Source organism: Mauremys reevesii, linkage group 17 (genome assembly GCF_016161935.1).
Source record: "Mauremys reevesii isolate NIE-2019 linkage group 17, ASM1616193v1, whole genome shotgun sequence".
Classification (NCBI taxonomy): domain Eukaryota; kingdom Metazoa; phylum Chordata; order Testudines; family Geoemydidae; genus Mauremys; species Mauremys reevesii.
The window spans coordinates 12,217,374-12,242,247 of record NC_052639.1 but is presented as its reverse complement, the minus strand read 5'-3'; the positions used below and the strand labels follow the sequence as shown (position 1 = coordinate 12,242,247).

At 55.0% G+C, this 24,874-nt stretch overlaps 3 non-coding genes and 1 pseudogene across 3 annotated transcripts; 2 read left to right on the top strand and 2 right to left on the bottom strand.

Moving 5' to 3' along the window:
- The first annotated feature begins 6,266 nt into the window (after window positions 1-6,266).
- Window positions 6,267-6,339, top strand: TRNAK-UUU. The gene has a single exon. It is a non-coding gene; the product is annotated as a tRNA-Lys (tRNA).
- Window positions 6,340-10,309: 3,970 nt separating this feature from the next.
- On the bottom strand, window positions 10,310-10,382 carry TRNAR-UCG. The gene has a single exon. It is a non-coding gene; the product is annotated as a tRNA-Arg (tRNA).
- A 6,606-nt stretch (window positions 10,383-16,988) lies between these two features.
- LOC120385230 lies at window positions 16,989-17,195 on the top strand (annotated as a pseudogene).
- Window positions 17,196-20,472: 3,277 nt separating this feature from the next.
- Window positions 20,473-20,544, bottom strand: TRNAG-UCC. Its single transcript has one exon. It is a non-coding gene; the product is annotated as a tRNA-Gly (tRNA).
- Between the last annotated feature and the right edge of the window lie 4,330 nt (window positions 20,545-24,874).

The window sequence follows — 24,874 nt, the reverse complement described above, 5'->3', positions numbered from 1 at the left end:
CTGATGTTATTTTTTTGCTCTCTTATGCTACACTTTCTTAGGCTACTTTCTATCCACTTTCTGAAACTGCTCCATTGTCCATTCCCTGAGGGGCTGGGAGCAGAAAGTGCAGGAATCCCTGTACTCAGGGTCACAACCTGAGCCCAACCCAAGCCACTGAAACAAACTCAAATCATGCTTCCTCCAGCAGGATCACAGAGCCACACAAAAACCCCATGAGGAACAATCCTCCTCTGTCTTCATTTACCCCATCACAACCCTCTCAGCAGCCCGCTCTTGCAGGAAGGACACTGATTTGATAGGAGCTCTGGCATAGAGACCAAGGGAGGGGTGTTGCTCCCCCTGGGTGTGAGCTGATCACATTCTGATTCCATGTAACGGGCCTCTGAGCTTTGCCATCTTGTGAGTTCTGAGTGCTGAGACCCCTGGACCCTTCTGCTGGGAGCATGGTGATTGCACAACAGCTGCAAGCCCTTTTCCCGTCTCCTTGTCCTCCTCGGCTTCCCAGATCTTCCCCACAAATGGTTCTATCAGGCGCTGGAGGAGCTAAGGACCTGCAGGTTTCCTCACCTACCTCTTAAGGCAAACAGTGATTCCCTTCTCTGACACTCCTGGGTCAGGCTTCTTTGAGTTTTTCCTCAGGGACCTGATTCCTGTGAAAATGTGTGTGTGGGGAACTGGCTTGTCTACCCTCTCTGGGAGCTGAGAAGCTTTTTCAGACTCTCCCCCACTAGATGAGTCCAACAGCACCTCCCACTGGTGGGAGAATCCTAAATGCCACCCTCCCCTCTGGTTACTCTGACCAGATGATGGCGACAGCATGTTAAATCAACCCCAGCTCTCTGGGCTAGAGAGCAGCATCTAACCAGCCTTGTGACAGCTCCGGTTTGCTCGCTGGAGCCATAATGAACCAGGAAAGAAGGCAAATGTCAGACAGGGAACCTCAGCTCCGCAAATAAATGCCCTCAGGGCTCCTTCTACACTGCGACTGGGCACTTGACTGACTTCAAATCCGGCCAGCCCAGTTGATAGAGCATGAGACTCTTAATCCTGCCAGCATGAGTTTAAGCCCCATATTGGGCAGCAGCAACAGCTCTTAGGTGTCACTCTTATGCTTATAGTCACAGCCCAAAATGAAATAAATTCTCTGTCCGCTCTACAATCTAAGGCAGATCAGGTTCCTTCCTCTCTGAGCTTCAGTAAAACATGAAGAGAGAACAAATAGAATTTCCTCCTCTTCCATTCTACCCCAGGCAAGAAGAGGGGATAATAACCATTTAACAGATGACTGCAGAGAGAAAAGTTTGGTCTTTATAAATAGGATGATGATCAATTGGTCTCCATGTCCACTGACGGTAGGACAAGAAGTAATGGGCTTAATCTGCAGCCAGGGAGATTTACGTTAGATGCTGGGAACAGCTTTCTAACTCTGAGGGTACGTCTACACTACGGGACTATTCCGAATTTGCATAAACCGGTTTTGTAAAACAGATTTTATAAAATCGAGTGCGCGCGGCCACACTAAACACATTAAATCGGTGTTGTGCGTCCATGGTCCGAGGCTAGCGTCGATTTCTGGAGCGTTGCACTGTGGGTAGCTATCCCGTAGCTATCCCATAGTTCCCGCAGCCTCCCCCGCCCCTTGGCATTTCCGGGTTGAGATCCCAGTGCCTGATGGGGCAAAAATCATTGTCGCGGGTGGTTCTGGGTACAGCCTCACCCCTCCCTCCCTGAAAGCAGCAGACAACCGTTTCGCGCCTTTTTTGCTTGGTGAACTGTGCAGATGCCATAGCACAGCAAGCATGGACCCTGCTCAGCTCCATACCGCAATCGTGAATGTTTTAAACACCTCGCGCACTCTCGTGCAGTATATGCTGAACCAGGACCTTCGAACCGAGGCGAGTAAGAGGCGGATACGGCAGCGGCGATGACAGTGATGAGGATGTAGACACAGAATTCTCTCAAACTGCAGGCCCCTGCGCTTTGGAGATCCTGATGGTAATGGGGCAGATTCTATCCATTGAACGCCGATTTTGGGCCCGGGAAACAAGCACTGACTGGTGGGACCGCATTGTGTTGCAGGTGTGGGACGATTCCCAGTGGCTGCAAAACTTTCGCATGCGTAAGGGCACTTTCATGGAACTTTGTGACTTGCTTGCCCCTGCCCTGAAACGCCATAATACCAAGATGAGAGCAGCCCTCACAGTAGAGAAGCGAGTGGCGATAGCCCTGTGGAAGCTTGCAACGCCAGACAGCTACCGGTCAGTCGGGAATCAATTTGGAGTTGGAAAATCTACTGTGGGGCTGCTGTGATGCAAGTAGCCAAAGCAATCACTAAGCTGCTGCTACGAAAGGTTGTGACTTGGGAAACGTGCAGGCCATAGTGGATGGCTTTGCTGCAATGGGATTCCCTAACTGTGGGGGGGCGATAGATGGAACCCATATCCCTATCTTGGCACCGCAGCACCAGGGCACCCAGTACGTAAACCGGAAGGGGTACTTTTCAATGGTGCTGCAAGCACTGGTGGATCACAAGGACGTTTCACAAACATCCACGTGGGATGGCCAGTGAGGGTTCATGACGCTCGCTTATTCAGAAGCACTACTCTGTTTAAACGTCTGCAGCAAGGGATTTACTTCCCAGACCAGAAAATAACGGTTGGGGATGTTGTAATGCCTTTCGTTATCCTGGGGACCCAGCCTACCCCTTTGATGCCATGGCTCATGAAGCCATACACAGGCAGCCTGGACAGTGGTCAGGATCTGTTCAATTACAGGCTGAGCAAGTGCAGAATGGTGGTGGAATGTGCATTTGGCCGTTTAAAGGCTCGCTGGCGCACATTACTGACTCGCTCAGACCTCAGCCAAACCAATGTCCCCTATGTTATTGCTGCTTGCTGTATTCTCCACAATCTCTGTGAGAGTAATGGGGAGACCTTTATGGCGGGGTGGGAGGCTGAGGCAAATCACCTGGCCGCTGATTACGCGCAGCCAGACACCAGGGAGATTAGAAGAGCACACCAGGAAGCGGTGCGCATCAGAGAAGCTTTGAAAACGAGCTTCATCAATGGCCAGGGTACAGTGTGACTGCTGTGTTTGTTGATGAACACCCAACCCCCTTGATTGACTCAGTCCCTGTAAGCAACTCCCCCTCCCCCTTCGAGTACAGCTTACTTATGCAAATAAAGTCACTCTCATTTAAAAAGCATGAATTATTTATTGATTCATTATAAAAAGAGGGAGAGAAGTAAGGGTGTGCTTTGGGAGGAGGAAAGGAGGGATGGAGAAGGCCATTAAAAAAAAATTCAGAGTAACGACATCCTTCTGGTTGGGCTGTCCACGGGGGTGGAGTGGGCGGGTGCACGGAGCCTCCCCCCACGCGTTCTTACACGTCTGGGTGAGGAGGCTAAGGAACATGGTGAGGGGGGAGGGTGGTTATACAGGGGCTGCAGCGGCACTCTGTGATCCTGCAGCCGTTCCTGAAGCTCCACAAGACGCCGGAGCATGTCAGTTTGATCACGCAGCAGCCCCAGAGTTGCATCCCGCCACCGCTGATCTTCCTGCCGCAACCGCTGATTTTCCTGCCGGTCTTCCTGCCGCCACCTCTCATCTCGGTTGTCCCTCCTGTCCTCACGTTCACTGGCCTCTTTCCTGTAATTTGAAACCACGTCCTTCCACTCATTCAGATGAGCTCTTTCATTGCGTGTAACTTCCATAATATCCGAGAACATCTCATCTCGCGTCTTCTTTTTCTCCGCCTTATCTGTGCTAGCCTGTGGGATGGAGGAGGGATGGTTGAAAACTTGCAGCTGCATGAGGGAGATAAATATTTAGAAAGATACATTTTACAGAACAATGGTTATACTGTTTCACAGTGAACATCACTATTCACCTAGCACATGTGATTTCCCTACAAGGTCGCATTTTTCATCTTAATAGTGACTGCTTGCAGCTCTGGGGTTACAGATCTCACAGACACATCAGGTCCAGGCATCAGAATTCAGCTTGCATGCGGCCATGGTAAGCCACTGTCTCAGTGATTTACCCTCCCCCAACGCATGGCTAATACCACGCTAGCTCCTGCTAATCAACAACCTTCCTCCCCACCCACTGCTTGTCCGGTAGCTTGGGGAAGATCGCCTCGCCGGTGACCAAACAGAAAAGATCATTGGCATTTCACTCCTCCCCCCGCTTCGCTACGTGCAGGAAAGTGTTTTTTTTAAGCTGCTGCATTCCACGAACCCAGTAGAGAAATGGCCAACCCCCTTACTTAAATTCCTGATTTTTAACCAGGTTATCCTGAATGATATCACTTTGCTGAGGATAACACAACAAGATAAAGAGCGGATGCTTCTTGAATGCCAGCAGTCACCGGGACCATACGCTGCGATGCTTTGCCACGCAATGATCCCTGATTACTTGCTACATGCATGGCATGGTAAAGTGTCCTACCATGGTGGGCGGAACAAGGCTGCCTTGCCCAGAAACCTTCTGCAAAGGCTTCTGGAGTACCTACAGGAGCGCTTCATCGAGATGTCCCTGGAGGATTTCCTCTCAATCCCCGGACATGTTAACAAACTTTTCTAAGTAACTATACTGTCTGCGAATGCATCCCAAGTCCTCAGGGCAAATCAATCATTAAAAAAGGCTTGCTTAAAAAACACTGTTTGCTATTTGCAAAGGTACACTCACCAGAGCTCCCTTCCATGGCGTCATTCTCTGGAATAGTTGCTTGTGAGGGCTGGGAGCAGGGTAATTCCGTCAGGGTGATAAAAAGCTCCTGGCTGCTGGGGGTCACGGAGTGCTGTGTGCTCTCTGCTAGGTCTTCCTCTTCTTCTTCCTCTTCATCTTCCCCGTCTGCATAATCCTCAGACATGGCAGAGATTACAACCCCCACCTCGGAATCCACGGTCAGGGGTGGGGTACTTGTGGCGCAGCCCCCTAAAATTGCATGCAGCTCAGCATAGAAGCGGCATGTTTTCGACCTGCCCGGACCTTCCGGTTGCTTCTTTGGTTTTCTAGTAGGCTTGTCTGAGCTCCTTAACTTTCACTCTGCACTGCACTGAGTCCCTGCTGTGGCCTTTATCCGTCATAGCCTTAGAAATTCTTTCAAATACTTTTTCATTTCGTCTTTTGGAACGCAGTTCTGTTAGCACTGAATCCTCTCCCCATATAGCGATCAGATCCAGTACCTCCCGAGCGGTCCATGCTGGGGCTCTTTTTCGATTCTCAGGAGACTGCATTGTTAACTGTGCTGATGAGCTCTCCACGCTGGGGAAGCAGGAAATGAATTTCAAAAGTTCGCGGGGCTTTTCCTGTATACCTGGCCAGTGCATCCGAGTTGAGAATGCTGTCCAGAGCGGTCAGTGGTGCACTGTGATACCGCCGGAGGCCAATACCGTCGATTGCGCCACACTAACCCTATTCCGATATGTTAATACCGATATTAGCGCTACTCCTCTCGTCGGGCAGGAGTACAGAAACCGATTTAAAGAGCCATTAAAATCGATATAAGGTGCCTCCTAGTGTGGACGGTTGTGGCGTTAAATTGGTTTTACGCTCCTAAAACCGATTTAAACGCCTAGTGTAGACCAGGCCTCAGCCTCCTACTTCACCAATGTCAGACTCTGAGTGCAGTTAAGCTCTGGAATAGGCTCCCAAAGGCGTCGGTGGTGTCTCTCTCCTCAGAGGTTTTTAAGAACAGGTTGAACAAACCTCTGTCGAGGAGACTCTGCATATACTTGGTCCCATAGACAACCTGCTCTGGCTCTATCTGCTACCTTCATCGTGTTTGGATGTAAAGGTGGGAAATGATGGGGAAATTGGCCCCTCTTTCCAGTTTAAATGTTGTAACTTCTACATCTAGACCGGGGTGGCCAACCTGAGCCAACGTAACTGCCAAACGTGCACCTTTGTATGCAACTGCTGAGTCAGTTGTGAACCTTGCTACCATTATCATTATCCCTTTGAAATGATGATGGTGATGGACACTTGGCTGTATATCCCAGCGTGCCCTGGACGTCTACAGGCTGCATTAGCCAATCCAACCATTCGGCACTTGCAGATGGGCACCTCTGTATTGTGCCTGAGTCTTGTACAGCTATGAATGGCTGGTAGATACCGACACTTTCCCGTCTTTTTAACCAGCACTAATACCCAGCCAGGCCAGGGCTGGGAAGAGAGAGAGCAGCAGGTTTCCTATTGTTTCCCCTCATTTTTTCTTGACTAGCTTCACCTCTGCACCAACTTGAAGTTTTTTTATGTGAGCCTGGCTAGCTCAGTTGGTAGAGCATCAGACTTTTAATCTGAGGGTCCAGGGTTCAAGTCCCTGGTCAGGTAATAAACTTCTCACTATTTTTGTAAAAATCTGATTTTCTGGAATCTTCTTCGGGTGTTACTCTTTCTCTTCAGGATTTTGCAAATCCTAAGAAGGGCCTTTGTGTGGGGGGGATTGAAGGGGCAACTTCCTGACAGCCCCTCTGACCTTGCAGCCTGGAGGAATAAAGGCCTCTGGGCATAGAGCATGTTCCTTCCCTGCACACGCAAACACACAGAATATCCCTAAGGAATTAGAATCACCTGCTGCCTTCCCCTGTCCTGCTGGATCCCCAAATGAGGACGCTCTTCAGCCCGAACCCATGTCCCCTCTATTCCCAGTGCCCCTCAATCCCAACCCACAGGCCCCCCTCCTCACGCTGCTCCTCAATCCCAACCGCAGCTCCCTCCTTCCCTCCAGCAGCAGGTGCTTCAGACCCCTCATGTAGTTTTTCTTGCATGGTTTCGTGTATGAGTCTGCATGTGGATTTCACAGTATGTTGGAAATAGGTTGGGTTGCTTGCCGAAATGATCACTGGTGGCTGGTGTTGGATTCCCAGTCTCCATGTTACAGGGGCAGGAGAAACAAAGGGTTGTTATCCTTGTTGTGTGAATCAAGGACTCAACCCTCGGTGCAAACTAAATGAGCTGCCCACAGATTCTGGCAGCCACAATGAGCATTTGGTGCAAGAGCCCAGACCTGCCCCTGTCCCAGAGGGAGGGGATCATCCACGAGGGGCTTGGACCACTGACCTATCAGCTCTTAACTCCCAAACTTTGAGTAACTCTATTATCAGTGCCAGTGAGTGTAATTTAAACCATAAGAAAAACCACACTGGGCTGGACCAAAGGTCCACCTAGCTCTGTATTTTGTCTTCTGACAGTAGCCAATACCAGGTGCTCTAAAAGCATCTCAACAAGGCACCACTAGGAGTTGAACCCAGCATCTCCTGTTTACAAAACAGGTACTTTAACCAGCTAAGCCAGGTCTGCACTACACAGTTATTTGAGCCCAATTATATTGCTCAGGTGTTTGAAAAACACACAACGCTCCCTCGGTCGGCAGCTTGTGGCTGGTGCACACACTGCAATGCCTCGTCTGGTGACAAAACTGCCCTGTTTTGCTGACAAAATAAAACCACTTCGATGAGAGGTCTAGAGCTTTTTCCAGCAAACTTGAAGTGACAGAGTGTCAGTGTAGATGCTGCTGTTCATTATATCACCATAACTGGCCTGTGCCAGTATCCCACAATGCCCTCTGTGAACTCGCCTGCCCTGCATTCCTGCTACAGAGCCATGGGGCCCTCCCCTTTCATCGCTCCAGGAAGTTCTGACAGCTGAGCCTGCTGCTCTGCTCCGGCAGCCAGGAGCAAATCACTGCCGTGGATGCTGCTCTCTCCCGCCCTGCGAACACAGAGCAGGTGGTGGGAACTTCCTTACATGGGGGGGGCACCGGCATCCGAACTGTGACACCCCCAGGACACCCCTTCCCTCGAGGAGGCTCTTACCTTCTAAACAGGGACGGCGGGTCTCTAGTAAAATCATTAAAGGGAAGGAGAAAACTCGAAAGAGGTTCCTCCTGGCGCTCACGTCCGTGAACCCGAATACTGTCTCAGTCCTCAAAGAGAGACCTGGAGAAGGAGACTTGCTGAAGCAAAGCCACAGGGGTCTCTGAGGTTTCCCTGGCCCCTCGCCCCTGTCCTGCCTGGCTGATGTCAGCATCTCTCTGTGAGGTCACCACCTCCCCACCACCTTTGACCAATAGTCTGAGGTCCTGCAAAAGGCCTTTGTGATGTCACTGCCTGTCACGGACTCACAGATCGTGCCCACTCTTGGCCCCGTGCGGTCTGTGGGGGGTGCCCCTTTCAGTGCGACAGCCCTTCACGGGGGTCCACTCTCTCTCGGGGTCAGGCCCCCCACCTCCTGGAGCCGCACCTCTCTGAGCCTTAGCACGTCTGTCTCTTGCCGTGGGCCCTCAGGAGTCCACGCGCCTGGACCCCTGGGCCTCCTCACCCCCGAAGGGGATGATGCCCCCTGTTCGCTAAACCGGAGTGACTCTCAGCCAGCATAAAACAGGAGGGTTTATTGAGAGTTGAACACAGCACAGGAAACTCTCAGGGCCTCAGGCCTGGCCTCTCACAATAACAGCACATCCCAGTCCCCTTGCAGCCAGGTGGGCTCTGCCGGCTTCCCCTCGCCAGCCCCGAGCCCCGCTGCTTCCCAGCTGGGCCTCTGATATCCCCAGCCCCAGGGCCGGCTCCAGACCCCAGCACGCCAAGCACGCGCGTGGGGCGGCCCTATCCCGGGGGGGCGGCAGGCTGGGCCGGCGGATCTGCCGCAGTCATGCCTGCGGAGGTCCACCGAGCCCGGGACGACCGGACCTGCTGCAGGCATGACTGCGGAGGGGCGCTCGTCCTGCGGCTCAGTGGACCTCCGCAGCTGCGGACATTCGCTGGTCCCGTGGCTCGGCTGGACCTCCCGCAGGCATGCCTGCGGAAACTCGCCGGAGCCGCGGACCTGCGAACCGTCCGCAGCTGCGGGAGGTCCAGCCGAGCCGCGCGACCAGCGGACCCTCCGCAGTCATGCCTGCGGGAGGTCCGCTGCTCCCGGGTCTCCGGGGCACCTCCCGCGCATGACTGCTTGGGGTGGCCAAATAGGTAGAGCCGCCCCTGCCCGGCCCCAAGCTCCACCTATGTGCATTGTCTTTTCTCCAAGTAAACAGGGTTGCCTGGGCCTCCTCTCCTCTCCGGGGTCCTCTCTCTGCAGCCCATTTTATTCCCACTGGCCAGAACCGGCTGTGACTCCTGAGCTGGGTCTCCGGATGACCAGGTCACCAGTCGCTGGGGTCTCCATCCTCCAGGCCATCAGCCGGGGTCCCAAGTCCCTCTCCGATCCTCTGTAACAACAAACTCCCTCTCCCTTCACCTCGTTAAACCAGTAACACCTGGGGACACTGAGTCCCACTCCCTGTGCATGTGAACTACTGGAAAACACAGAAAACCCCAAGAAAATCCTCCACTTCGTCACAGAGCCCAGCACCTCTCCTCCTCTGGGCACCTAGAGCAGAGGCAGCTGGTGCTGACGGCTCCAAGGGAAGGCTTAAAAGCCACAGAGCAGCCGAGGGCAGGGCAAGAGGAGGGCAGGCCCATGCCTATGTGTGGCCTTCAGACAGGCACAAAAACACCCAGCCAGGCTGCTCCCTGCCGCGCCAAATACCAGGGGCGGCTCTAGCAATTTCGCCGCCCCAAGCACGGCAGCACGCCGCAGGGTGCGCTCTGGCGGTCGCGGTCCCGCGGCCCGGTGGACCTGCTGCAGACGTGCCTGCGGAGGTTCCGTTGGTCCCATGCCTCCGGAGGAGCATCCGCAGGGACGCCTGTGGAAGGTCCACCGGTGCCACCTGCCACCCTCCCAGCGACAGGCAGAGTGCCCCCCGTGGCATGCCGCCCCAAGCACGTGCTTGGCGTGCTGGGGTCTGGAGCCGGCCCTGCCAAACCCCCACTGAAGGCCACCCACAGACCAGCATGCAGGGCAGCTGCTGATGCTCTGTGGCCATTATCGAAGACGGTAGGAAAGCAGGGCCAGCCCCCTTGGTGGCGCCTCTTACTGTTCCCACTCCAGGTGCTCACTTTGGCAGTGGGGCAGGAGATTTTACCCCAAGAGGCTTTTCCCCAGCTGGCGAGAAGCAGAGAAACACCCAGGCTCCCAAGGTGCTATGTAGCAACCCCCGTCCAGCACAGGGACAGGCGCACACTTGGAAGAGGGAAACTGCTCCACACGCTAGCCCGGGCAGCCGCCCATTTTCTTTGGCAAGTCAGGAAGGGCAAAGGTGAGACTGGAAGCACCTGGGGCTCATGCCCCAGCCTTTGTGACACCCAACCCCCAACTCCTTCCCGGGGCTCTAGCTGAAGCCAGAGCATTGGCCTGAGCGGCCAAGAAGAGGTTCCAGCCCTGAAGGGAGCAGGACTTTCAGCCCAAAGGTAAAACTGCACAAGCACAACCACGAAGGGACTCGAACCCTCAATCGCCTGATCCGAAGTCAGGTGCCTTATCCATTAGGCCACGTGGTCACACAGAAAAAAGCCCTCCAGGCACTTCTTTGGAAAAGGCAGACACTGATGCATCCAATGAAGTGGGGATTCACCCACGAAAGCTCATGCTCCAATACGTCTGTTAGTCTATAAGGTGCCACACGACTCTTTGCTGCTTTTGCAGACACTGTGTTTCTCAGGTCAGCTACTGAGGGGGACCAAGACTCTCTGGGCACAAAAGTCCAGTTCCCAGTGAGATGTGAGACTTAATTCTCTGGAGCCAGGTGCAGGGCTTTGGCAGGGAGGCTCAGGCATGGGGGATTGAGGTGCAGCGGACGGACCGGCTGTCTAGGTGCAGAGATTTAGTCTCCCTGAGGAGGAGGAGGGGGAATCCTGCTGACAGGCAGTGGCCAGGGCCGGTGCAACCACTAGGCGAACTAGTCGGCCGCCCAGGGTGCCAAGTGGTTGGGGGCACCAAAAAGCACACTCAGGGGGGGCAGTGGAGTGGAGATGAGCTGGGGCAGGGGGCTGGGAGGTGCGGGGGGAGGGCTGCCCGCAGCAAGTAACGGGGGAGGGGGCGTGCAGGGGAACCGCTCCCTGTCCCAGCTCACTTCTGCCCCGTCTTCTCCCCTGAGCACGCCGCCCCCACTCTAATTCTCCTCCCCTCCCAGGCTTGCCGCACTAAACAGCTGATTGGCACCGCAAGTCTGGGAGGCGGGAGAAGTGGAGCGGAGGTGAGCTGGGGAGGGGAGCTGCTGCAGGGGGCTGCCCGGCTCTTCCCCATGGCCCCTGCCCCTGCACTCACTGCATGGTAAGTGGAGTGACCCAGCCCCAGCCTGGTCCACTCCCCTGGCTCCCAGCCACGCCGCCGGCGAGTGCTGTGGGGCAGTTCCCCCTCCCCCAAGCTTGGGAGCCAGGGGAGCAGAGCAGGCTGGGGCCCCAGGCCTCCATGGGGGGAAGCAGAAGGGGGCTGGCCCCAGGCCATCGTGGGACATGGGGGGCTGGCTAATTCCTGCGGGAAGTGGAGTGACCCAGCCCCAGCCTGCTCTGCTCCCCTGGTCCCAGGCTTGTGTTGGTGTTGGCTGGATTTGTGCGGGTGTTTGTGTGTGTGTGGCTGGATTCATGCATGTGTTCATGTATGTTTGCAATTGTGTGTGTGTGTGTGTGCTCTGCTGCCTTCTGCCGGCACGACAACCGTTTCTCCGTTTGTCACAGCCCCCATACCGTCGACCCCGGTGGTGATTTCCCCATCTTACAAGGGCTGGCTGGCCTGACCTTTCTCCCCTCTGTGGAGTGTGGCGGGGGCTGCAGCTCACCCCCTATGGGGCAGGAGTGCCAAGGTGCGGTGTGCTGGGCTCCAATGCACCTGGAGAGCAGCTCAGGTGAGGAAGGGCAGGGCCTGTGGTGTTCGTTGTGCGTTGCCTGGTGCTGGGCCATTGCACAATCCCCAGCCACGCCGCACAGTGCACCCCGAGAGGGAGTGGGGGGCCAAGCAGATGATCCAACACGAGGGGATCATTCTCATGGGTAGCTGTCCAGTGGCAGTGAGTTCCACAGGCCTCGGCACATGCTGTGTGGGGCAGGAGGTCCTTGTATTTGGAGCAGTGGGAGTGAACTGTGTGCAGTTGTGTCTCTGAGCACGATTGTGAATATTGTGGTGTGGGGGGAGTGATTGTGAGTGTGGCTGGGGGTGTGATTGTTTCTCTCTTTGGGGTTGGGCTAGCATGTCCCTCTGGGTGTGTTGTGTGTGAGTGTTCTTGGGATTGTGTGAGTCCCTTTGTGTGTGTGTGTGTGTGTGTGTCACTTGCTGCAGGATACAAAATCCTGCAAAGCCACCACACACACAGAGTGGGGCTCAGCCCCACCAGCAGGAGGCAGCAGGGACACACACGTCTCTCCTGGGCCAGCGTGGACAATTTCCCATCACGACCCGGCACAGTGCTGGTGCCCCCACACGGGGGTGGGCAGTGACCGAGGGGGGCGGGGCCAGGGCTTTGGGTGTATGGGGCGGGGTAAGGCTTTGGGGAAGGGACGGAGCAGGGCTTTAGGGGCAGGCACAACGGCGGGGCGGGGCTTTGGGGCGGGCACAGCGGGGCTGGGGAAGGAGCAGGCCGGGGCGGGTCTGTCCGGGTGTCGCTGTCCCTGCAGCGGGTGTTTAGAGCCGGGCTCCCCGGGGCAGGGGCGGGGCAGTGGGGGTGCAGGGGCGGGGCTTTGGGGGCGGGCACAGCGAGGGGCGGGGCTTTGGGGGCAGGCACAGCGGGGGTGCAGGGGCGGGGCTTTGGGGCGGGCACAGCGGGGGCGGGGCTTTGGGGCGGGCACAGCGGGGGTGCAGGGGCGGGGCTTTGGGGGCGGGCAGCGGGGGGCAGGCAGCGGGGCTTTGGGGCGGCACAGCGGGGGCAGGGCGGGGCTTTGGGGGCGGGCACAGCGGGGCAGGGGCGGGGCTTTGGGGCGGGCACAGCGAGGGGCGGGGCTTTGGGGCGGGCACAGCGAGGGGCGGGGCTTTGGGGGCGGGCACAGCGGGGCGGGGCTTGGGGGCGGGCACAGCGGGGGCTGGGGAAGGACTCATTCGGCCGGGGCGGGACTGTCCGGGGTGACACTGTCCCTGCAGCGGGTGTTTGGAGCCGGGCTCCCCGGGCAGGGGCGGGGGCAGCGGGGGTGCAGGGGCGGGGCTTTGGGGGCGGGCACAGCGGGGCGGGGCTTTGGGGCGGGCACAGCGGGGGCGGGGCTTTGGGGCGGGCACAGCGGGGGTGCAGGGGCGGGGCTTTGGGGCGGGCACAGCGAGGGGCGGGGCTTTGGGGACGGGCACAGCGGGGGTGCAGGGGCGGGGCTTTGGGGGCGGGCACAGCGGGGCGGGGCTTTGGGGCGGGCACAGCGGGGCGGGGCTTTGGGGGCAGGCACAGCGGGGCTGGAGGGGCTGGGGAAGGACTCATTCCGGCCGGGGCGGGTCTGTCCGGGGTGACACTGTCCCTGCAGCGGGTGTTTGAGCCGGGCTCCCCGGGCAGGGGCCGGGCAGCGGGGGTGCAGGGGCGGGGCTTTGGGGGCGGGCACAGCGGGGGCGGGGCTTTGGGGGCGGACACAGCGAGGGGCGGGGCTTTGGGGCGGGCACAGCGAGGGGCGGGGCTTTGGGGCGGGCACAGCGGGGCGGGGCTTTGGGGCGGACACAGCGGGGTGCTGGGGAAGGACTCATTCCCGGCCGGGGCGGGTCTGTCCGGGTGTCGCTGTCCCTGCAGCGGGTGTTTGGAGCCGGGCTCCCCGGGCAGGGGCGGGGCGGGGCAGCGGAGTCGGGGGTGACACGCGGCGGTGCCTGGGCCCGGCGGACCCACCCGGACCCGCTCACACCCAGCCGGGGCGGGTTACAAGGGGCGCCGGGAACATCCCGCGGGCGGACACGGGGATCCAGCCCCGGGCAGAGCCAGACCTGGCCCGCCCCACCCGCCGCTTTGTGCGGGGAAGGCGGCGGCGCAGCACGTTCCTGCGCGGGGCAGCGTCACACCCTGCACCGGGGCGGGGCTCTCTGGGGCGGGGCGGGGATGAGGAGTTGCGCTGGGGGGAGGTGTCAGGTTGACCCAGGGACCCGCCCTCACCTGGGCGGGAGAGGACGGAGGCGCATGAACCCCTCATCTCCCCGCACCCTGATCCTCAGCCCCAGCCAGAGCCCTCACCCCTGCACCCTAATCCTCAGCCCCAGCCCGAGCCCTCATCCCCCTGCACGCTAATCCTCTGCCCCATCCCTGAGCCCCCTGCAGGATGAACCCCTCATCCCCCTGCACCCTAATCCTCTGCCCCAGCCCTGAGGCCCCGCCTGCATCATGAATCCCTCATCCTCAGCCCCACAGCCCTCACCCCTGTACTCCCTCCTATCCCCAAACTCCCGCCCCACAAGGTGCACCCGTCCCCCTTCCCCCACACCCCTTCCCAACCCCAAACTTCGTCCCAAAGCCTGCACCCTTCACCCCTTCCTGCACACCCACCCCTGCCCCAGCCCAGAGCCTGCACCCAGCATCCAAACTCCATCCCAAAGCCTGCACCCCTCCTGCACCCTAATCCCCAGCCCAGGATCTGCACCCCAGACCTCCCCTCCCGAGCCCCTCCCAGAGCATTAGGCAGGTGGGAGCAGAGTTGGGGGGGGCAGAGTTGGGGGGCGGGTTCTGGGCACCACCAAAATGTTTACAAACTTGCCACCCATGTCCGCAGGAGGTCTCCCCAGGCAGGGTTAGCTGCCGTGGCAGGGGGTGGGGTGGGGAGGAAGTCTCCCAGGCAGGATTAGCTGCCACGGGGATGGGGAGTAGTTGCTGCAGGGGGGCTCCCCGGGTGGGGGGCTGAGTTAGCTGCGGGGCGGGGCAGGGGGGAAACGGACAGACGCGGTTAGCTGGGTGGGAGGGTGCAAGGTGGAAGTTTCACCTAGGGCCCAAAACTTCTTTGCACCCGTCCCGGGGCTTTCCGCACCCCTGACAGGAGGATTAGACACCTGCAGCCAATCAAGACAGAGCTACTCAGGGCACTTGGATTTAAAAAGGAGTTTGTGGTGTGCGTGTGAGGAGCTGGGAGACAGAGGCGCAAGGAGCTGAGAGGGAGAGGGTGAGGGTGTAGCTGCTGGAGGACTGAGGAGTACAAGTGTTATCAGACACCAGGAGGAAGGTCCTGTGGTGAGGATAAAGAAGGTGTTTGGAGGAGGCCAGGGGGAAGTAGCCCAGGGAGGTGTAGCTGTCATGCAGCTGGTACAGGAGGCACTATAGACAGCTGCAATCCACAGGGCCCTGGGGCTGGAACCCGGAGTAGAGGGTGGGCCTGGGTTCCCCCCAAACCTCCCAACTCCTGATCAGACACAGGAGGAGGTGACTCAGACTGTGGGTTCCACCAGAGGGGAAGATCACTGAGGTGAGCAAATCTGCTAATAAGCGCAGGACACACCAAGGTAGAGGAGGAACTTTGTCACAGCCTCTAATTGCAGTGTTTTTAAACGGTCTGCATGTTGCTTGCAGGCTCCTAACACTTGCCACAGCAGCTCCTTTTAACTTCCATCCAACCATCTGTACTTATGCCGATAGGTCGACTTTAGGTCTTTAACTTTGATTGGTAGCTGAGAAGATGGTAAATTGGACAGAAACCCGTTCGACAAACCTCTTCATTTCCTTGTTATTTCCTGACTTCTTTATTCATCACCTTTTCCTTATTTTCCAGCAGATTGACTAGATCTGGGTGCTAGCAGGGGGACCTGATGGGCTCCTTATTTTCCGGTTTCTTTCGGAAGCATTGAACTTGCCAGGGCACAGTCAGATTCTGGATGCTCATGGAAATGTAACACCTCGTGCTCAGCTTTAGTTCTGTTTCTCAGCTCTTTTGGAAAATCGATCTTTAGTCTGACATGCAGCATCCTTGCATTAGGAGATGGCTAATTAATAAGACCACAAACCTTGGCAATCAAATGGAACCTGAAGTCCATAGAAGACCCCGAAAGGCCCTTGGGGAGTGGAGTGCAAGTTGAGGAAGACTTCCCTGCACAGCTTCTCTCTCAATTCTCGTTTTCCTGTATTGAGCACAAAAGTCGGGAATCAGCTCAGGGTAGGGTTATACCATGTGTGTGCAGTGGTTAGACAAGAAACAGCAAGGAACTGGACTGGTATGGAGCAAAACTATCTTATGTGTGCCTGATAACTGTACGTTTGAGAAGGAGCAGAAAAGAGCATTGGGGCTGCGGGATAGCGCTTGCATAGGCTTTCTTTGGCCTGTTTTGCTGTAAGAGTAAAAGTGAGAGATTGTTAGTCACAGGTCAGTGGGTGGGTTTATGCAAATTAGGAGTGTACAGGGAAACCAGCAAGAGGAAGGAGGGTGAAAGACTTCTCTGTCTTTGAACAGAATTGTGTGTTAAGGGCTCTTGCTTTGAATTCTTCCAGTGGAGTCATTTCAGGAAGTGATCATCACTTGAGTTACCTAGTTATCAAAGTTTTGTGAATGGTGTTTGGTGTGTGTCTGGGAGCTCCTCGTGCTGAAGTAGAAAGCAGTGGGGGAAGAGCGGCTGCCTAGCATTTGAGACTCTTAGCCTTGTTTCTCGGCTCCTTGGAGCTAAGATCAAATGTAGGAGCTAAGATCTGGTTCAGAGATATTTACACAGAGTACGTCACGGCCCACCATCAATGCAAAGAGTAAGCCGGCATGATTTCACGCACCCATAAGGCTGAAATGACCTGTAAACTTCCCCTGTTAGACTTTATTTTTTGAGCCTTAAACCAACCACACTGAACTCTGCCCTGTGAGGATCATCCTATCATCATTACCCATTTGGTTCATTTATTTGTGCTCATGACTATCCATAACCTGTTTGTATGAGTGATGTACCCTCACTGCTTGTTGGCTGTACCTTGAACTCACCCACCATATACCCCGCATTGGGGACATGACAGACTGTGTATATGTATGTGCCGTCCAATACCCAAACGCTAATATCCCCCTACAGCCTGTATCCTACCCCCAATGACACAATAACTGACTCTTCAAACATTTTGTATCGTTTATTTTTAAATATGCTCTAATAAACTTTAAATTTGCTTCTTGGCTTTTTGAGCTCAGAGGGGGTGAGTAGTCTCTTGGTCTCTTCAAGGCTGTGATCAAATGTCTTGATGTTTTGGTCTTTTGGCCTCGAGATGAAAACCTTATCTGTGTCTGGGGAACCTTGAGGTAAAAAATATTATCTAAGTTATATCTGTTCTTATCAGTTTAATATCTGATAGGTCCTTTGTTGGAGGACTGTATGTTAAATTTATTTTTGAAACAAGGGGATGGAATAGGAGCTTGCTCTGTCCACCCCATGCATTGACCTGGTATTGCAGTGTCTCCAGGACCAGTCTCTCTTCTTTTGGGGAGAATTGTCTGGTTAGAAAAGCAGAAAAAGTTTCACTCTAAAGATGCTGATTTGAGAAAAAAAATTTAAAGTAGTTGAAAAATCAGGCCTCTTTAGCACTTTGGTTTCTTCATAACAACATATTGTTAAAATTTCTTGGGAGTGTTTTCTGAGTCTACAGATGTGAGTTTCTTTGTCTTGCTGGCAGGGGCGGCTCTAGAAATTACACCGCCCCAAGCAGGGCGGTGCGCCGCGCCGCCCTTCCCCGTCCCGTGGCCGGGGCAGAAGTGTCTGCGGCGGGTGCGCTGGTCCCGGCTCTGGTGGAGCATCCGCAGGCATGCCTGTGGGAGCTCAAGTGGAGCCGCGGGAAGAGGGCACCCGCCGCAGTCTTGCCTGCGGCAGGTCTGCTCGTCCCGGGCTCCGGTGGACCTCCCGCAGGCATGACTGCGGAAGGTCCGCCGGAGCCAAATACCGCCCTGCCCCAACAACGCCGCCCCACGCGCCTGCTTGGCGCGCTGGGGTCTGGAGCCGGCCCTGCTTGCTGGAGGATTGTTTTAAAAGCTGAGGTTCTTCTGTTTGCTGTGAGTCTTTTCAACAATATGAGGGATGAATGCTTTCCAGACTGAGGGTCTGTTTGGGTGTGGGTTGGTTGGGGGCGGGGGGGGGTTCTGTGTGTGTGTGGGGACACACACAGATTGGCAATATTCGAGGTCACATGTATATCAATAACTGGATGGGTTACACAGACTTCTCCCCACCCAGCCTATGTTCCATGTATCTTGACTGGGCCTGTCGCCCACCATCCCAGAGCAGAAGCCTGAAGCCTGAGCCCCACCGCACGTGGGGAGGTGGGGAACTCCCACTGGTTGCCTGCTCCTGCAGTGTTTATGACTCCGGAAGGGGGTAGGGACCAGCCCCTGCAGGCAGCCCGGGGGAAAGAGCCGCTGCTTTGCTGCCCCTGACTCCCCCTCAATTACAGCCCAGGAGCCTGTGGCCACAATAAAAGCCCCTGGTGGCCACACTTGAGAAATGCTGGAGCCTCACAGTAAACAAATCCCAGCAGGTTAGTCACTCCCTGTCCCCCACCCTGGGAATTTCCTGCCCTCTCCCACCCAGACCAACCTTCCTGGAAGTTCCCACCCCCTATGTATTTACTGCCCTTTCTCCCCGCCAAGGGAACCCGCCAGCAACTCCCTGATCATCCCTCCCTCAACTGGCTCCACCGCAGCCATTTCCCTTCCCCGGCCCCTGGGAGGACGGAATGAGCTGGAGCAAAACATGGATGTTGCACTGCAGCCTGTTAGGGCAAAAAAGGCAACTGGGGACATGTCAGAACAGGAAATAATTTCACAGCACAATTCCCCCCAGGCTCTTTCTCTGCACACGGATATTCCAGCTTGTCCTGCATGTGACAGAAACATTCAAATCTAGGGCTGGCAATTAATTGCCGTTAACTTACGCTATTAACTTAAAAAAAATCATGATTAATCTGTTTTAATCGCACCGTTAAACAATAGAATACCAATTTAAAATTACGGGATTATATTTTGTTTTTCTACATTTTCAATATATTGATTTCAGTTACAACACAGAATACGACGTGTGCAGTGCTCACTATATATAGTTTTATTACAAATATTTACACTGTGAAATATAAAGTGCTTTAGGGCAATCTCTGTATCATTAAAGTGCAACTCGCATATGTAGCTACTGCTCCCCCCAATGTTGGGCTGTGCCCCCCTAGGGGGCTGTGAGGGGGGAGCAAGGAGCGACATCGGGGCTCCCTGCCTCCAGGTCACCTTCCCCACCACCTGGGCTGCATAAGGAGAGGACAGAGCTTACCTTCATCGTACCGTCCATAGCTGCGCTGTGGGACACTTACCTTGCAGAATCCTGACATCTCCAGTGCTGTGCCTGTCCTGGGAGCGTGAGTATGCAAGTGTGAGTGTGTCACCCCTGCCGCCCCCCACTTCTTCTTTTGAGCTTAGCTGTCAGTATAATAAACGTGCTGCTTTCTGCCAAACTCTGGTGGGTCATTAGCTTACTAGCTGGCCCAATTTTGGGTAACACCTGTGATAAACTCAACCCCTGCAAGATCGTGGGTGGTGAAATGAGCTGGGAAAAAGCCTTGGCATCAGCAGGGGAAAGCTAGAGGATCTTGGCCAGGCACATTTTGAAGCCTTGTGGCTTGGTCTCCTCTGCCCTGGGAGGTTGGCCTATGGCGGCCGGCTCTTCCTGCTGCCTCCTCTGTGTGACTTGCCAAAGGAGGAAGTGAGGCAGCAATGGGGCAAAAGAGGAAAGTCGAGCTGAGGAAGGCAGGGCAGAAGCTAAGCGCCTCAGTGCGGCTAAGTGGGGTTAGTAGAGCACCACCAGTCGTTCTGCAAAGCCTGGGGAGGTGCGGTTGGCTGCTGGGAGGCAGAATCCTGTGCCTGCCTCTTGGCTTCCCAGGGGTGGCTACTTGCAGCCCAGGAGAAGGACGATGGTTCTGGGTGAAAGGATGACAAGCAAAGCTCTGGGAGGAAATTTGGGTGCGGGGTGCTGGCTCTGCGCTGGGGGAGGGGGTTGGAGTGCAGGAGGGGTGGCGCTAACCCTGGGCACTGCAGCTCCCAAAGTGACTGGTACACACAACCCTCCGGCAGCAGGTCCTAGGTGGGCCATGCCAGGGGGTCTCCGTGTGCCGCTGCCTGCAGGCGCCGCAACCAGAGCTCCCATTGGCTGCAGTTCCTGGCCAATGGGCGCTGCGGAGTTGGTACTCGGGGCAGAGGCAGTGAATGGAGACACTCCCCCCCACCCCCGGGGATGCTGGGACGTGCCAACCACTTCTGGGAGTGGCACGGAGGGACGGAGGCAGAGTGGGCAGGGAGCCACCTCAGTGCTGCTGGCACATCTCTGCACACTGATGGGGGGAGGGGAGCAGAGGGCCTCCATGTGCTGCCTGGGGTAGGGGCAATGAACAGAGCTGCCTCCCCTCCCGGGTCTATTACAGGAGTGGGTGGGTGGGGTCTTTTGGCCTGCAAGGTGCAGCAGGTCGGACTAGATGATCACATTGTTCCCTTCTGACCTTAAAGGCTTTGAGTCTAAAAGGGAGAGGGAAGTAAAGATATTTTTTTTTAAATAAACCAAACATTGTAATACCAGATAACTCCAACAGCTCATTGTACAGTCCCACCCCTTTCTTCCTCCACTGTGTGTTGAATGACCTGCAGGACATTGATTCTCTCATTTCATTGATAAACTGATACAACGTGACTGAAATAAAACCAATTCCCAGTAGAGAAAATGTCACTTCCTTGCATTGGCTGGGAATCGAACCCAGATCAACTGCTTGGAAGGCAGCTATGCTCACCACTATACCACCAATGCATCTGGCAAAAGTGCCACTTATGCTTGCCCAATGAGGCTAGAGCAGCATTGAGGCACTTTTCTGCCTGTTAAAATGTACTGGATTCTCATCACTAAAAAAACACCTCCATCTTCACTTGGGTTTGAACCATCAGCCTTTCAATTAGCCAGCAAAGCCTTTCAATTAGCCAGCAAAGTTGTTAATCACAGGGTATGTCTACACTATGGGATTATTCCAATTTTACAGAAATTGTTTTTTGGAAACAGATTGTATAAAGTCGAGTGCACGCGGCCACACTAAGCACATTAATTAAGTGGTGTGCGTCCATGTACGAGGCTAGTGTCAATTTCCAGAGTGTTGCATTGTGGGTAGCTATCCCATAGCTATCCCATAGTTCCCGCAGTCTCCCCCGCCCATTGGAATTCCGCGTTGAGATCCCAATGCCTGATGGGGCAAAAACAGTGTCATGGGTGATTCTGGGTAAATGTTGTCACTCAATCCTCCCTCCGTGAAAGAAACGGCAGACAATCATTTCGTGCCCTTTTCCCTGGATTGCCCGGGCAGACGCCATAGCACGGCAACCATGGAGCCCGTATGTCTACTGGATGGTGCTGACAGACGCGGTACTGCAGCGCTACACGGCAGCATCCCCTTGCCTTTTGCAAGTTAGCAAAGATAGTTACTAGCCATCCCATCCCATCTGCTGCTTTGCAAGTTGACAATGACAGTGACCAGTCATAATGTACTGTCTGCTGCTGTCATGGGTGCTCCTGGCCGGCCTCGGTGAGGTCGGCCGGGGACGCATGGACAAAAATGGGAATGACTCCCCCGGTCATTCCCTTCTTTACGTTTTGTCTAAAGGGAGAGTCAGTCCTGTCTAGACTATCAGACAAGCCTACTAAAGAACCAGAGAGGCAAACAGCCACTCCGGGTCAGAGCCCCAGACATCCCGCAGAAATGATGAGCTGCATGCCATTCTAGGGGGTGCCCCTGCAACAACCACACCCATTGCTTCCCTCCTCCCCCACCCCTCCTGGGCTACTGTTGCAGTTATCCCCCCATTTGTGTGATGAAGTAATAAAGAATGCAGGAATTTGAAACAACACTGACTTTATTGCCTCTGCAAGTAGAGCTCAAAGGAGGAGGGGGGGCAGCCTCCAGCTGCTATGATATTCCAGGCAGGACTGAATCTCCATTAGACAAAGCTTAAAGAAGAGAATGACCTGGGAGTCATTCACATTTTTGCCCAGGTGCCCCTGGGCGACCTCACCGAGGTCAGCCAGGAGCACTCACGGGATGACGATGACTGATACCAGTCCTACTGTACCGTCTGCCATCTGGAAGGGAAGGGAAGGGAAGGGAAGGGGATGCTGCTGTGTAGTGCTGCAGCACAACATGTGCCAGCAGAATCCGGTAGACATACGGTGACATTGAAAAAAAGCGAGAAATTATTTTTTCCCTTTGCTTTCACGGGGGAGGGGGGGCAATGACATATACCCTGAACCACCCGTGACAATGTTTTTGACCCTTCAGGCTTTGGGAACTCAGCCAAGAATTCAAATGGTTTTTGGAGAGTGCGGGAACTGTGGGATAGCTACAGTCATCAGCCGCCCCTCCCTCCATGAGCGTCCATTTCATTCTTTGGCTTTCTGGTACGCTTGTCTCAGCTCCTTAAGTTTCAGCACTGTGTTGAGTCCCTGATGTGGCCTCTCTCCATCATAGCCTGGGAGATTTTTTTCAAATGTTTTGGCATTTCGTCTTTTGGAACGGAGTTCTGATAGAACAGATTCATCTCCCCATACAAAGATCAGCTTCAGTATCTCCCCTACAGTCAATGCTGGAGCTCTTTTTGGATTCTGGGACTGCATGGTCACCTGTGTTGATCGGCGCTCCACGCTGGGCAAACAGGAAATGAAATTCAAAAGTTCATGGGGCTTTTTCTGTTTACCTGGCCAGTGCATCCGAGTTCAGATTGCTGTCCAGAGCGGTCACAATGGTGCACTGTGGGATAGCACCCGGAGGCCAATACCGTTGAATTGTGGCCACATTAACCCTAATCCGACATGGCAATGCCGATTTCAGCGCTACTCCTCGTCGGAGGAGTACAGATACCGGTATTAAGAGACCTTTATATCGATATAAAGGGCTTCGTTGTGTGGATGGGTGCAGGGTTAATGCGATTTAACGCTGCTAAATTCGATATAAACTCGTAGTGTTGACCAGGCCAGAGAGAGCAGCAGGTTTCCCATATTGTTTCCCGCTCTTGTTTTCTTGACTAGTTTCTCCTCTGCACCAACTTGCTGTTTTTCTTTATGAGCCTGGCTAGCTCAGTGGGCAGAGCATCAAACTTTTAATCTGAGGGTCCAGGGTTCAAGTCCCTGGTCAGGTGATAAACTACTCCCCAAGATCTTACACTGTCTTGCTGGAGTCCTCTTTGATGTTACTTTTTCTCTTCAGGATTTTCCCTTTCCTCAGAAGGGCCTTTTTGTGTGTGGTTTGAAGGGGCAACTTCCTGACAGCCCCTCTGTCCTTGCAGCCTGGAGGAATAAAGGCATCTGGGCATAGAGCATGTTCCTCCCCTGCGCGCGCGCGCACGCACACACACACACACACACACACACACACACACACACACACACACACACACACACACACACACACACACACACACACACACACACAGAATATCCGTAAGGAATTAGAATCACCTGCTGCCTTCCTCTGTCCTGCTGGATCCCCAAATGAAGATGCTCTTCAGCCTAAACCCATGTCGCCTCTTTTCCCAGTGCCCCTCAGACCCAACCCTCAGTCCCTCCTATGCTCACTGCTCCTCACTCCCAACCCGAGCCTGCTCCTCTTCACCCTTCTCCTCTGTCCCAACCCACAGGCCCCTTCTCCTCATGCTGCTCCTCAATCCCAATCCACGGCTCCCTCCTTCCCTCCAGCAGCAGGTGCTTCAGACCCGCTCAGGAAGATTTTATTGCAAGGTTTTGTGTATGAGTCTGCATGTGGATTTTACAGTGTGTTGGAAATAGGTTGGGTTGCTTGCCGAAATGATCACTTGTGGTTGGTGCTGGACTCCCAGTCTCCATGTTATTGGGGGCAGGAGAAATAAAGGGTTGTTATCCTTGTTGTGTGAATCGAGGGCAGCACAACTGTGCTTGGCAGACCCCGATTGAGGGACTCACCCTCAATTCAATAGCACTTGCTAGGCAGGGGACAGGGGTTCCAAAGCTGAGTGGGCTGGGGTCTGGGTCCCAATGCTAAAATTTAGGTGTCAGACCAACTTTAGGACAGGGTGGCTGTAGAGGGATGAGTGAGTCCCTAGACAACATAGTGAGTATGGAGCCTTCTTATATTCCCCCCTTTTCCACCCAGGATGGCAGGTGAACTGTACAGAGGCACCTCTGGGCTTGCTCTGACTAAGGACAACAGCTGTGAGTGGGGTGCAGAGCGGGGATGGCTCATGTTAAAGGACTTTTGGTTGCTGGACTTACGAACCGTAGGGAGAAGGACACTGCCCAGCTTATCTGGGGGGTGGGTCTTTCCCTTGTGGTTTATGTTTATGTGTTGGGGCTGCTGACATGACTTCTACTAACCTTGGGCTTACATTGCAGTGTAGACATACCCTGAGAGGGCATCTAGACTGTGATAAAATCCCGCTGGCCCGGCTGGCCTGGATGATCTGATTTGGGCTCCTGGGGCTCAGGTTGTGGAGCTAAAAACTACAGCGTAGACATCTGGGCTCAGACTGGAGCCCAGGCTCGGAGACCCTCACCCCTCATGGGGTCTTGGAGGCTGGGCTGAAGCCCAAGTGTCTACGCTGAATCAACTGACCCAGGGTTTGAGAATAGTGACTTGGGTGTGTTAATGGCAGTATAGACATAATGCTGGGCTATGTCCACACTGCAATGAAACACCCAGCGCTGTCCCGTGCCAGTGCAGGCTCCCAGGCTAGGGCCATGGGGTGGTAAATTTGCAGCGTAGACCTCTCGTCTCAGGCTCAATACCGGGCTCTGGGAGCCCTCAAGGTTGGGAGGGAGTTTAGCAAGCAAACAAGGTAAAATGGCAGTGGAGTATTAGCCTGGACTCAATGGCATTTCTCCATTGGTCTGTCTGCTTTGGGGCAGAGACAATAACACGTCCTGCTGCATTCGTTATTTCAAAGGGCAGTTTAGGATTTTCATCCTCACACACGGTGCACAAAGCAGGACTCAACCCTCGGTACAAACTAAACAAGCTGCCCACAGGTTCTGCCAGCCACAATGAGCCATTCAGCCTGAGAGCCCAGACCTGCCCCTGTCCCAGAGGAAGCAGGATCATCTGTGACAGGCTGGAACACTGACCTAT